The sequence below is a fragment of the Ascidiella aspersa genome, chromosome 2 (assembly GCF_963924565.1).
Source record: "Ascidiella aspersa chromosome 2, kaAscAspe10.2, whole genome shotgun sequence".
Lineage (NCBI taxonomy): Eukaryota > Metazoa > Chordata > Ascidiacea > Phlebobranchia > Ascidiidae > Ascidiella > Ascidiella aspersa.
In genome coordinates this window covers 20,860,679-20,874,896 of record NC_139448.1, presented here as the reverse complement: position 1 = coordinate 20,874,896, position 14,218 = coordinate 20,860,679, and the positions used below count along the sequence as shown (strand labels likewise).

The following is a 14,218-nucleotide window of genomic DNA, read 5'->3' as shown; positions in this document are numbered from 1 at the left end:
ATTTAAGTCGTGTAGGCTTGGTGTTGATATGTTTGATTGAAGTAAGTTACGAAACAGGTGCAAACGGAGTGGTGTACACTACCCTAAGGTTTCGCATTTAAATTTGAGATAGTAAAATATGCTGTTTAGTCAGAGCAATACGTTATTTTGCTAAGAGAAACCTCTTTCTAAAAAGCAAGTCGCACGCGCCCACTGTTACTAAGACAGCCCCTTCGCACAATGAACGTGGCACGTGTGGGATAATAAAGCGCGTCAAGATGCCAGCCGCCGTCGCTTTGCGAGCTGAATAAAGCAAGTGATATGAACGCATTCTCTGTTGTAGTTTTTTTGCCGCTAGATAAGAGTAGATAGCTGTAAAGGACTAACACGATGACGTCATTGTTTTTTGTCCCCCAATTAGAGGTGACTAGGGTGCGGACTCCAAAAGCAAATGTAACCTTTCTCTTAAAACTTAATTTAGACTATACATTAAAAATTATTATAAAATTTGAAGGTTTTTGTTTACAGCGACTAAATATTTCATATTTGCCAATAAATTCTCCACCCGCCCCTCAAGTCACCCTCTACCATAACATTTTATGTTTCTCATGCGCCCTGCGGTAACAAACTAAATGCCCAACCCAGCGCTAGACGCTCGCTCACCCAATGACACCCTATTGACACTTAATTATTAGGCTAAGCTTATCGCGAAGTAATTGGTCGCCCGAAAAAAAGCTAACGCCGCATTGAAAGCAAGCATTATAAATGAGTCGCCGATATTCTGCTTTGAACATCCCTACTCGCAATGCTTCCCTCCGTTAATTGTACGGTGGGTGAAACTTTATTCACGGCCTTACCTCTTTGTGTATTACCGCGATAATACGATGAAATACGATTTGGAGAATATTGGAAAAATCGTATTTGGATAATATTTGCTATTTGCACCTGTATAGTATGTTACTCCAATCCAACATATCAACACACAATTTTAAGTTGTGTAGGCCTGGTGTTGATATGTTGGATTAGAGTTGCCACCAGATTTCGCATTTAAATTTGCGGCGGTAAAATAATTTTTTTCCTAACAGCATTAAGTAATTTTACTAAAGAGAAGCCTCGTTTTAAAATGCAAGTCGCACTAGCCCAGTTTAGGACGTGCCACTTCGCACAATGAAAGTGTCACGCGCGGGACAATAAAGCCCAGCAGGCGGTAAGTCGCTTCGTCACTTCACAAGCTGGACAAAGCAAGCGAATATGAACGAATTCTATATGAAAGTTTTTCTGCTGCTAGATGGCAGTCGTTAGCTACAAAGTGCTAAAACGCAATATTTCACGTTTTTACCCCCCAAGCAAAGGCCCCTGGGGGTGCAGCCTCATAAACTTTTACAAAGCACCTACATACCACTCTACGCCATGTCTGAAAATTTGAAGATTCTACGATGTCTACTTTTTCTATAAAGCTTCGGACAAAAATCGGTCTGAAACATACCATAGGAAACCATAGGAAACCAAAAAAGAACTAGACGGGGGTGCGGTTGTTGTATATTTTGTCAGGGGATATATTTTCAGGGCTTAGTGTTTATTTTCAATTTTTACTTTATTTTAATTTTTTTTTTTTTTAATTTTTTTTTAATATTTTGTATTGTGTACTTTATATTATATATTTTGTTTTTCATTTTCCTTAACTTGTTTCTGCAAGCAAAAACAGATATGGGCCGAAAACTCTCCCACTTAAAATATGCCTTTGATGCGAAAGGGGTTCAAATATGGCGTAGAATTTGGGGAATGATCGAAACATATATTTGATAAATAGAATTTACTTAGATAATGCATATGGCTATTTTATTAAATTTTGACCAGCTTACGTGTTTGAAAATCAAATATTATCATTCTCTTAAAGACTAAAAATGGTTTAACGCCTATGGTTTGCTATACTTTTGCAAACTTTCACTAGGTAATTTTTTACCATAGTTTGGTCCGAGCAATCACTGTTAAAACAGGCTTTAAATCTGTCGTTTCAAACAATATGAAAAACACTATTAGGTGCCTAATACGCAAACTATTAAATCGAAAGTTTTGCTAGATAAGTTTAGGCCTGATGTTGGTAGTATGCTGGTTGGAGCAAGATGCACAACAGGTGCTAACAGAGAGGCGTAGACTGCCTTAAGATTTCGCATTTAAACTTGCGGCGGTAAATACACCCTATTGACACTTAATTATTAGGCGAAGCTTATCGCGAAGTAATTGGTCGCCCCAAAAAATGCTGACGCCGCATTTAAAGCAAGCATTATAAATGTGTCGCCGATATTCTGCCTTGAACATCCCTACTCGAAATGCTTCCCTCCGTTAATTGTACGGTGGGTGAAACTTTATTCACGGCCTTACCTCTTTGTGTATTACTGCGACAATACGATGAAATACGATTTGGAGAATATTGGAAACATCGTATTTGGAGAATATTTGCTATTTGCACCTGTTCTGTATGTTACTCCAATTCAACATATCTACACACAATTATAAGTTGTGTATAATAATATAATAACTTATGGCTTTGAAGCGAAGGGGGTTCAAATATGGCGTAGATTTTGGCAAATGATCGAAACATACATTTGATCAATAAAAATTTACGTAGATAATGCTTACGGCCATGTTATTACATTGTGGTCAGCTAGCATGTTTAAAAAGTCAATATTTTCATTCTCTCTAAATGATTTAACGTCTATGGTTTGCTATACTTTTTCCAACTTTTACTGTGTAAATTTTTACCATGCTTGGTCTGAGCAATCACTGTTGAAACAGAGTTTAAATCTGTAGTTTTGAGCAATATGCAAACACGTTTATGTGCCTAATAAGCCACGTTTTATATTGAAAGTTTTGCCAATTTAAATCCAATAAACGCAAGATTTATTTATTTATGACGCCATGTTATGACGTAGCTTTGTAACGTCGTCGTTAAGAATGCGTTAAACTTAAGCTTTTTGTTGTTGCGGCCCTTGTATAATTATATTTGCTTAGACCTGGTGTTGATATGTTTGAATGGTGCAACAATTACAACATGTGCTAACAGAGAAGTGTACACTGCCTGTAGGATTCGCATTTAAATTTGCGGTGGTAAAATATTTTGTGTTTTAAGAGCAATAGGTTTTTTTACTTATAGAGGCCTCTTTATGAAAGGCAAGTCGCATGTGCATAGTTTTACTAGGCAAGCCACTTCCAACACAAATGTTGCACGCGCGGGACAATAGGGCGCAGCAGGGATGCCAGCAGCCGCCTCGTCGCGACGCGAGCTGGACAAAGCAAGCGAATATGAACGAATTCTGTATGAAAGTTTTTCTGCTGCTAGATGGCTGTCGTTAGCTACAAAGTGCTAAAACGCAATATTTCAGGTTTTTACCCCCCAAGCAAAGGCCCCTGGGAGTGCAGCCTCATAAACTTTTACAAAGCACCTACATACCACTCTACGCCATGTCTGAAAATTTGAAGGTTCTACGATGTCTACTTTTTCTATAAAGCTTCGGACAAAACTCGGTCTGAAACATACCATAGGAAACCAAAAAAGACTAGACGGGGGTGTGGTTGTTGTATATTTTGTCAGGGGATATATTTTCAGGGCTTAGTGTTTATTTTCAATTTTTACTTTATTTTAATTTTTTTTTTTTTAATTTTTTTTTTAATATTTTGTATTGTGTACTTTATATTATATATTTTGTTTTTCATTTTCCTTAACTTGTTTCTGCAAGCAAAAACAGATATGGGCCGAAAACTTCCCCACTTAACATATGCCTTTGATGCGAAAGGGGTTCAAATATGGCGTAGAATTTGGGGAATGATCGAAACATATATTTGATAAATAGAATTTACTTAGATAATGCATATGGCTATTTTATTAAATTTTGACCAGCTTACGTGTTTGAAAATCAAATATTATCATTCTCTTAAAGACTAAAAATGGTTTAACGCCTATGGTTTGCTATACTTTTGCAAACTTTCACTAGGTAATTTTTTACCATAGCTTGGTCCGAGCAATCACTGTTAAAACAGGCTTTAAATCTGTCGTTTCAAACAATATGAAAAACACTATTACGTGCCTAATACGCAAACTATTAAATCGAAAGTTTTGCTAGATAAGTTTAGGCCTGATGTTGGTATGCTGGTTGGAGCAAGATGCACAACAGGTGCTAACAGAGAGGCGTAGACTGCCTTAAGATTTCGCATTTAAACTTGCGGCGGTAAATACACCCTATTGACACTTAATTATTAGGCGAAGCTTATCGCGAAGTAATTGGTCGCCCCAAAAAATGCTGACGCCGCATTTAAAGCAAGCATTATAAATGTGTCGCCGATATTCTGCCTTGAACATCCCTACTCGAAATGCTTCCCTCCGTTAATTGTACGGTGGGTGAAACTTTATTCACGGCCTTACCTCTTTGTGTATTACCGCGACAATACGATGAAATACGATTTGGAGAATATTGGAAACATCGTATTTGGAGAATATTTGCTATTTGCACCTGTTCTGTATGTTACTCCAATCCAACATATCTACACACAATTATAAGTTGTGTATAATAATATAATAACTTATGGCTTTGAAGCGAAGGGGGTTCAAATATGGCGTAGATTTTGGCAAATGATCGAAACATACATTTGATCAATAAAAATTTACGTAGATAATGCTTACGGCCATGTTATTACATTTTGGTCAGCTAGCATGTTTAAAAAGTCAATATTTTCATTCTCTCTAAATGATTTAACGTCTATGGTTTGCTATACTTTTTCCAACTTTTACTGTGTAAATTTTTACCATGCCTTGGTCTGAGCAATCACTGTTGAAACAGAGTTTAAATCTGTAGTTTTGAGCAATATGCAAACACGTTTATGTGCCTAATAAGCCACGTTTTATATTGAAAGTTTTGGCAATTTAAATCCAATAAACGCAAGATTTATTTATTTATGACGCCATGTTATGACGTAGCTTTGTAACGTCGTCGTTAAGAATGCGTTAAACTTAAGCTTTTTGTTGTTGCGGCCCTTGTATAATTATATTTGCTTAGACCTGGTGTTGATATGTTTGAATGGTGCAACAATTACAACATGTGCTAACAGAGATGTGTACACTGCCTGTAGGATTCGCATTTAAATTTGCGGTGGTAAAATATTTTGTGTTGTAAGAGCAATAGGTTTTTTTACTTAGAGAGGCCTCTTTATGAAAGGCAAGTCGCATGTGCATAGTTTTACTAGGCAAGCCACTTCCAACACAAATGTTGCACGCGCGGGACAATAGGGCGCAGCAGGGATGCCAGCAGCCGCCTCGTCCCGACGCGAGCTGGACAAAGCAAGCGAATATGAACGAATTCTGTATGAAAGTTTTTCTGCTGCTAGATGGCTGTCGTTAGCTACAAAGTGCTAAAACGCAATATTTCAGGTTTTTACCCCCCAAGCAAAGGCCCCTGGGAGTGCAGCCTCATAAACTTTTACAAAGCACCTACATACCACTCTACGCCATGTCTGAAAATTTGAAGGTTCTACGATGTCTACTTTTTCTATAAAGCTTCGGACAAAAGTCGGTCTGAAACATACCATAGGAAACCATAGGAAACCATAGGAAACCATAGGAAACCATAGGAAACCAAAAAAGAATAACGGCAAAAACAAGATATGTCCCGAAAATAAATTTTCGGCCCATATAAATAGCGGCAAAAACAAGATATGTCCCGAAAATAAATTTTCGGCCCATATAACTAGATGTTGGTAGTATGCTGGTTAGAGCAAGATGCACGACAGGTGCTAACAGAGAGGCGTAGACTGCCTTAAGATTTCGCATTTAAACTTGCGGCGGTAAATACACCCTATTGACACTTAATTATTAGGCGAAGATTATCGCGAAGTAATTGGCCGCCCGAAAAAAAACTAACGCCGCATTGAAAGCAAGGATTATCAATGAGTCGCCGATATACTGCTTTGAACCTCTCTACTCGCAATGCTTCCCTCCGTTAATTGTACGATGGGTGAAACTTTATTCACGGCCTTACCTCTTTGTGTATTACCGCGACAATACGATGAAATACGATTTGGAGAATATTGGAAAAATCGTATTTGGAGAATATTTGCTATTTGCACCTATACAGTATGTTACTCCAATCCAACATATCAACACACAATTTTAAGTTATGTAGGCCTGGTGTTGATATGTTGGATTAGAGTTGCCACCAGATTTCGCATTTAAATTTGCGGCGGTAAAATAAGTTGTTTCTTAACAGCATTAAGTAATTTTACTAAAGAGAAGCCTCGTTTTAAAATGCAAGTCACACGAGCCCAGTTTAGGACGTGCCACTTCGCACAATGAAAGTGTCACGCGCGGGACAATAAAGCCCAGCAGGCGGTACGTCGCTTCGTCACTTCACAAGCTGGACAAAGCAAGCGAATATGAACGAATTCTATATGAAAGTTTTTCTGCTGCTAGATGGCAGTCGTTAGCTACAAAGTGCTAAAACGCAATATTTCACGTTTTTACCCCCCAAGCAAAGGCCCCTGGGGGTGCAGCCTCATAAACTTTTACAAAGCACCTACATACCACTCTACGCCATGTCTGAAAATTTGAAGGTTCTACGATGTCTACTTTTTCTATAAAGCTTCGGACAAAACTCGGTCTGAAAGATACCATAGGAAACCATAGGAAACCAAAAAAAGAATGACGGCAAAAACAAGATATGTCCCGAAAATAAATTTTCGGCCCATATAATAACGGCAAAAACAAGATATGTCCCGAAAATAAATTTTCGGCCCATATAATAACGGCAAAAACAAGATATGTCCCGAAAATAAATTTTCGGCCCATATAAATATATAAAGCTGATGGAATTAAGACGTGAAGCTGGTCGGAATATGACCAAAACCTGATAGAACAAGATCTAAAGTGTATACCTTATTCAGACAACATAAAGTCTTATGCCGAAAGCTTTATGTCTAGTTCCGAAAGTTTTATGTCTTGTTACGAAAGCTTTATGTCTTATTCAGAAGGCTTTATGTCCTGTTACGAAAGCTTTAGGTCTTAGTCAAATAGCTTAAGAACTTGTGGCGGCGCCTTTAGTTGTTATCCCGACAGTTTTCGATCTTATTCAGACAGCTTTAGGTCGTTCTCCGGGGTATTTTGGTGTTATTCCGGTATTTTGGATGGACAGCTTTAGGTATTTTTCCTATGGTGTATAATCCTATTCCGTAATTCCATTGATGGTTTAAATCCGCTCTGGGTGTTATTCCAGTGTCAATTTTATTAAAATATAGGACCTATAGTTGCGTTGGTGAAATTGTTAACGTTAATCTGTTTTTGATCTTATTCCTAAATTGTTTTAAATCCGACTTTAAATTTATTCCAATTAAGGCAGGGATGTCCAACGAGCGGCACGCGTGCCAAATGTGGCACGCGACCTAATAAAAAATGGCGCGCAAGCCCTCCCCAAAAAATACTAAAATTGTTATTTAGCCAATTGCCAAAAAAGCTCAATTTGTTATTCAGCCAATTGTCAGAAAATACTAAGTTTGCTATACAGCCAATTTGTTTGCTCACAGTATACCATTGTTTGTTCACAATATACCATTGTTTGTTCACAATATAAAACAATCGCGGCAATCACGACAACCAACAATTACTTTTGATATTGTAACATTATACTGTGTGGAGGCTAGCATTCACGTAATATTATATAGCTTGATGTGAAGAAACAAAAGTCAGCTCTCCGAGAGACACTTTGATGTAGTGATGCGCATTTCTACTAGACAGTTTTTTTTTTAAGTTTAAATAAACGTTCTTATTTTTGGTAAAATAAGCGCTTTTATGATTAAAAAGAATTGGTTCGGTTACGAAACTTTGGCACGGGAAGAAGTTATAAGATAAAAATTGGCACGCCGGCATGTTTGAGTTGGACACCCCTGAATTAAGGTCTTATGGCTGGAGTCCGTTATGACGACACAATATTCATATATTGCACCATAAACTACATCTTCGCCATATGTGGCCAAACAAACCGTTCTGAAATTAGTAGACGCATTTCCTTGGGACCTCCATGAGAAAGCGAATGCAAATTTTGAAAAATCTGTTGGCGAAACTCTAACGGAACTATTACGCGGAATTTTCCTTTTGATACATGTCCAGAAATCTCGTTAGACGAGTCTGGCTAAGACTTGTGCGCAATAATTAAAGATTGGCATTCCTCAATTAACATGCGCCTAAAAGATGGACCTTTTTGGCACAAGGCAATTGCTTCTAGGTCAATGCTATTATCTGCAGTTTTTGCATTTACGCGGGGTAGAGAATTTACGTTAGATGTTCTTCAAATTTATTTTTGTTTTGTTTTAAAAAATTGGCTATTGTCCGATATTAAATCTGATACTTTCACTGATTTATTAGACATATTCAATTTTAATCTCTCAGGACAAACGTTCTCAGTGTTTTGTTTTGCAATCGAATTTGTCGAAATAGAAGTGAATTTTTGAGTATTTCTCTTAAATCGCTTGCAATTTTTTGTTATAGGCTTTATAATTGTATATCTTTAAAAGGACTTCAGCCTTGAGACCAAAATAAAAACAATATCAACTTCGGAACAAAAGACAGTTAACGCAAAAATAGGACTAATACCTAATAGTCGCAATAATGACGAAGTCGGAATCAGACCTAAATGTCAAACTAAGTCCTATACAACCTTTAACCTAACCCCAAACATTCCCCAAAATCCCCCCAAAATCACTCCCCAAAATCCCCCAAAATATTTTCAAAGCTAACCCAATTGCTAACACCACAAACTACCCGCCCATTAGCCAAAACAGGGGCAAAAAATCCAGGGCCAAAACAGCGGCGCCCAAATGTCGACAGCAAACGGCCGTTGCCAGACAGGTGTCCCCAATCATCCCATACCCTTTCCCTATACAGTCCAGTTTAGTCATATTCCGATTAATTTTGGACTTATTTCGACATGTATAGGCCTTATCTAGACTATTTTAGATTTTAGTCTGTCGTGGTTATTACTACGAATTTGGCGTTATTAGGTGCTGCTGATTGTTGCGTTGTAGGTCTTACTTTGTAGGTCATATATTGTTGCTTTGTAGGTCAAATTGTGTTTTCCACTTGAAAGTACTGTGGAATCAATCGGCTAAGCTTAATAGGAATGTAAAAAATAAATGTTTTATATATATTAAATTATTTTTTATTTTGCTCGCGGCGCACCTGGCAGCCTTCCATGGCACACCAGTGCGCCGCGGTTCACCGGTTGAGAAGCGCTGCTTTAAACACTTAACGAATGCGACGTTCGTATCTCCGAGTTTTGTTCTTTGTCAATAACATTTCCTTGGAAATTTTCAGGCGTTAGAGTTTTAATTTTATCTGGGACATTGTACACAATTTGAGAGAAACAATCTGCAACTTTATTATGTGTCCACTTATATGTTCCAATTTAGCTGTATTGGTCTATCGTATCAAAATAACGAGATTTGCGGGGTGGTACTTCCTGCTAAATTTTAAATACCGGTACCATTGTTTTAACTTGCTTGTTCGGCTACTGAACCCCTGACTGTTCCCCGAGAATTTAATTTTAAGAATAACCTACTTTGCAAAATTCGTTCTTGATGGCGTCGGTGAGTGGACTGATATCCATGATGTTCCCGAAGTGTTTTGACTGTCTGCCAATTGCGGATAACAGATTTCCAAGAAGAGCAAAGTAAGGCAGACTGTCGCATATCAAGGATCTGTTATTCCCACGTGTTGACTGCAGTGAAGCTCTACTGCTTATTGAACTCGATGTTCCAGAGGCTTTTCTTGTACAAGACGCACGAAAGAGCAAACCGAACCAACGCACCCAATTGCCGCTGGGCAGGGCAAAGGCGGGACCTATCTGAATATAAGATAGTGATTCGTTCTCTGTTGACCTCACTCGTGTGGCCGATGACTTGCTGCAGGAGAAGTTGGAACGACTCTGGAAGACCGACTTTCATGACACCAACTGCACCGAGATGCCGTTGTCACGGGGGCATATTTACATAGTGTAGGCTCTGATGGCACCTATAGCAATATTAACCAATAGGAACGCTGTATTGCGCCAAACAGTTGACCAATCAGAAAGCCGCTGTTTGAATCAGCTGTTTAGTGGCGTCAGTTTTGTCCTTGAACAATAAGTAATATGTATATTAAGTGTAAGTTGTTTCGTGTTAACTTTAAATCCATTTTTTTAAAACAAATTGGGGTCGCATGCAAATGCTGATTTGTATTCATTTAAATTCGGGTCGGTTAACAAAAAGGGTTGGAGACCACTGTACTAAAGGTTGTTAAATGCTGTTTCGATGCAAAAACACAACACAACACAGCTTGGTGCAACTTTTGTTTTATTTTACAACTCTAAAGCTTAACTGGAAAATAATTTGCCATTAAATATGATGTTGAACATCATAAAAAAATCATAACTCTAGCCACTCGAACCATAACCTTAAATTGGTTTACACAGAAAAAATATCAAGTTGAATTTAATGGGCTTTTGCATTTTGTTGATTATTTTTAACATTTTGAGCCAGATTTCTTGATTTTTTTACACGACGTTTTTTAGTAAATGATCCTGGTTTTCTACCCTTAGAAAGGGGGGCTGCACATTTTGGAGCCCCAGGAGACCTTCTCTGAATTGCAGTCGGTTGGCACAAAATTTTGGTTCGCCCTCCACTCCGTTTTGCAAGCACAGGAGTTGATTTTAGCTGGTGCATAAAAGTCATCATTTGTGATGAAGTTTTTATTTTAGTTAAAGTCCCAATAAAACTCTCCAGTGCTTCTTGACATTGCTCGGTTTCAATAGATTTTCCTAGATTTTCTTTTACAGTATCAAATGCCTGAGTCAATGATTTAATATTGGTTTCCTTTTGTATACCAGAATATTTATTCACATAGGATGTTTTAATCTTTTTGCTAGGTTGTTCTTCAAAAAATTCTTCACTTGAAGAATATATATCAGCATGTAGTGGAGTTGTTTTGTGTTGACGACTTTGAAAAACCTCACCTACACAAAAATTTTAATGGTAAAATAATGTGGGAATAATTGACAACGTATAACAGCATATTTATACCATATACTTCCATCCCTAGTTTCAGTATTGATATCTTTATCGTCTGGAAAAGTGGTCATATTTTCAAAAAATTCAACATTAGGAGCATGTCCCAAGAGCCAAACACGCATAAAAATATTTCTCTTGTGGTGTTGACTGATAGAGGTAACTTGATGTTAGTTGTTTGGTTAAAATAACCGATTTCAGGTGTTTGCACATTTCAACCCCATGCCGTCAACACATGAGCACACTCCTTCATCTGTTTGTCCTATATACTCCCCATTTTCTGTTTTTTCACTTTTTACTATATATTGAGTTTCATTAATGTTTGTAATAAATGCGGATGGAATAGGGGATTGAAGCAGCATTACTGTTTCGGATGGGTTTAATATTCTACTCAAAATTCTATTGGAAAAGTAAGGACTGTTTCTGTAATGAAGTGAATCAGTTGACAAGGATTGTAAACTTTGCACCTGAAAATGTAAATTAAATGTACCACATTATTGTAAAATATGCTAGACTCAACTTGTTTATTTTACCACATTATACAAAAATAGAAAAATGTCAAGTTTAGCAATAGGTTTACAAATGTTTATTTTAAATTCATGCTATGGGCTAAAAATTCATATAGGCAAAAGCAACGCCATCTTAAATTTAATTAAAACAAACAGTTTAAAAAGCTACGTCATTAAAATTGATATATCCACACGTGTTAAAAACAATCTCTTTGACAATACGAATAGTTGCTTCACAACAGTTATTAGTCTGTTGACCTCTAGTTAAAAGGTTATTTTTGTTGCAAAATGCAAGGCACCATTCTTCCTTACGATTCATTAAACCATTGACATACCTAATAAAAAATAACCATTAAAAACGTTATATTATAATAAGTAAAACAAACAATACAACATTTTCCAATAAAATAACTATGTACAAAGCAGAAACCTTATGGGGGATTTGGTTTATACTTGTTCTGGGTTTATTTTTTGGCACTAGATAAACCAGAATTTACTTTTTTTGAATAGTTGAGAGTTTAATAATGTAATTACAGCATATACCTAGGTTGTTCTACATTTTGTTGCATTCCTTTTATTATTGTTACAAAAATTATATTATTTAAATTCTTATAAACCTAAAAAAAATTGTTCATTGGACGCAACTAGATTAAAAGCATTATTACGCTTAGATGTCACGTTATAAAATTGTCATATTCCAGCAGTACACATCTTTCCAAAAGATCTGAATAATTAAGTTATATTGTTTTCTCATCATGGTTATACAAGATTTTTTTAAATTTGTTTATCAGTTCTTGTCTGTCATCTTTTTTAATGACATTTTTTATAGCAAACAACCATCTCCACACTGCCTGAAAAATATATTAGTGTTTAATTCAAACTTAATTGCTTTATAACAACCGCCTGAATCCATGAGTAAATGCATGTAAACCATCCTTTGAAACCCAGCATACACTGTTTTTAAATGTAAGGGAAATGGAACAATAACTTTAATTATATTTTTCCTACTTAGCACATGAAAAGCACATAAAAGTTGCACCGCATTCGGCCAAACATTATGAAGAGCATTTTTCTCTGCAGTGCCATCATCAGTCATAAAAATTTGAGGCGATAATTTCCCATAAAAAGCGTTCCTTCCAAGCATTTCTTTGAATAGTGAAAATCCTTCAAATAGAAATATAGCCTGTTGGTTAATGTCAGTGCAGTTCTTGTTATATCTACTTGGTGAATACCCAAAGGTTAATTGGTGGCTATTTTTTTGTTAAATCATTCTCAGTAAGATTTCAAAAGCCAGAAAATAGTTAAATTTAACTGTTTTAATCTATTCATACCCTCCTTGTAACACGTTTCATCTTGTCGACTTGAAATAATTGCCCCCAGGGGCATTGCTCCCATGGGGTTCCCACATAAAATAACTGTTAATGTGGCGTTGGTTTGATCTTTAAAAAATACATTACAATAAAATAAGTTAATTTAGCTAATTAACTTTATAATATTCTAATATAGTACCTAGATTTGATGTGGAATCCACAAAAATTATCTCACTCGATTGCTTGGTCTGATAAACCCTTTCCATCAATGGTGTTAAAATGCAGACAACAAATACAGATTCATCTATTTTTTTAGTTTGATTTTGGCATCAACACCAGATGCATATTTTTCAATTGCTGTAAACATGGTATGCCCTGTGAACTTTCCACAAGACGACTGCAGCCACTTTTGCCAAATGTGATAGACAAACCTTCTAGTCGGATTTAGCCTGTTGTTTGCCAGTGCTTTCACTACTTGTGTAGCTAATAATTTAGTTTCATGATGTCGAATTGCTGCAGCTGGTATAAAGCCACTCTCAAAATACTTGGTATATGGAGCTTTTGTGCAATTAAATAATTTAAGTTGCTCCAAAACATCCGATGAACTCAGGCTATGGTTGAGTTGATTAATAAACTTCACAATGCAGGGGTATTTTGTCACAAGCTTGTCTGTGTGTCTTGTCTTTTTTGTTATTTTCTTGATCCGAATTTCCATTAAGCTAGGGCAACTAAAATTGAAATAATTTTTTTAGTAGAAAAGTGAAAAAAAAAATGCGTAGAAAGTTCACATAGGTGCAGTGCTGATACAATTAAAATATTACCCGTGTCTGTTTTCCGAGTTCCTGAACCTCTTGTTTGATTACGTTGACATTGATAATATTTTTTAAAACTTAATTTTTTTACAAGTGGAAATTTTTTCTGACGTTCCAACTTGTGTTTGTTATAACACTATAGTTGATTAGCCATTGATCCCATTCGTTTTGAAAACATATCGGCAACCTTGCCTCAATGACATCCTCACCTTTAGTCTCAACCAAAGCGCCTAAACTCTCTAATAATTCCACCTCCGTCATTCTGCTTTGTATAAAGTAAAACTATTATTCCACCTGTGTTTTGTAAGATAGCCTACCTTGTAATATCACTGGTTGCCCTATGTAAATCAATTTAGTAAGCAAATGTACAAAATTTTAATAAATGTACGTCCAAAAAGTATTTGTTATTACAGTAAACAGCTGATTGCCACAAAACAGCTGATTTAAACAGCGGCTCTCTCATTGGTCAACTATTTGGCGCAATACTGCGTAATTGTTACTATAGTAAAAAAAAGTTCTCAGTTTTAAT

At 36.5% G+C, this 14,218-nt stretch overlaps 1 pseudogene; it reads right to left on the bottom strand.

The window, feature by feature from the left end:
- Window positions 1-9,747: 9,747 nt before the first annotated feature.
- Window positions 9,748-13,950, bottom strand: LOC146164291 (uncharacterized; annotated as a pseudogene).
- Between the last annotated feature and the right edge of the window lie 268 nt (window positions 13,951-14,218).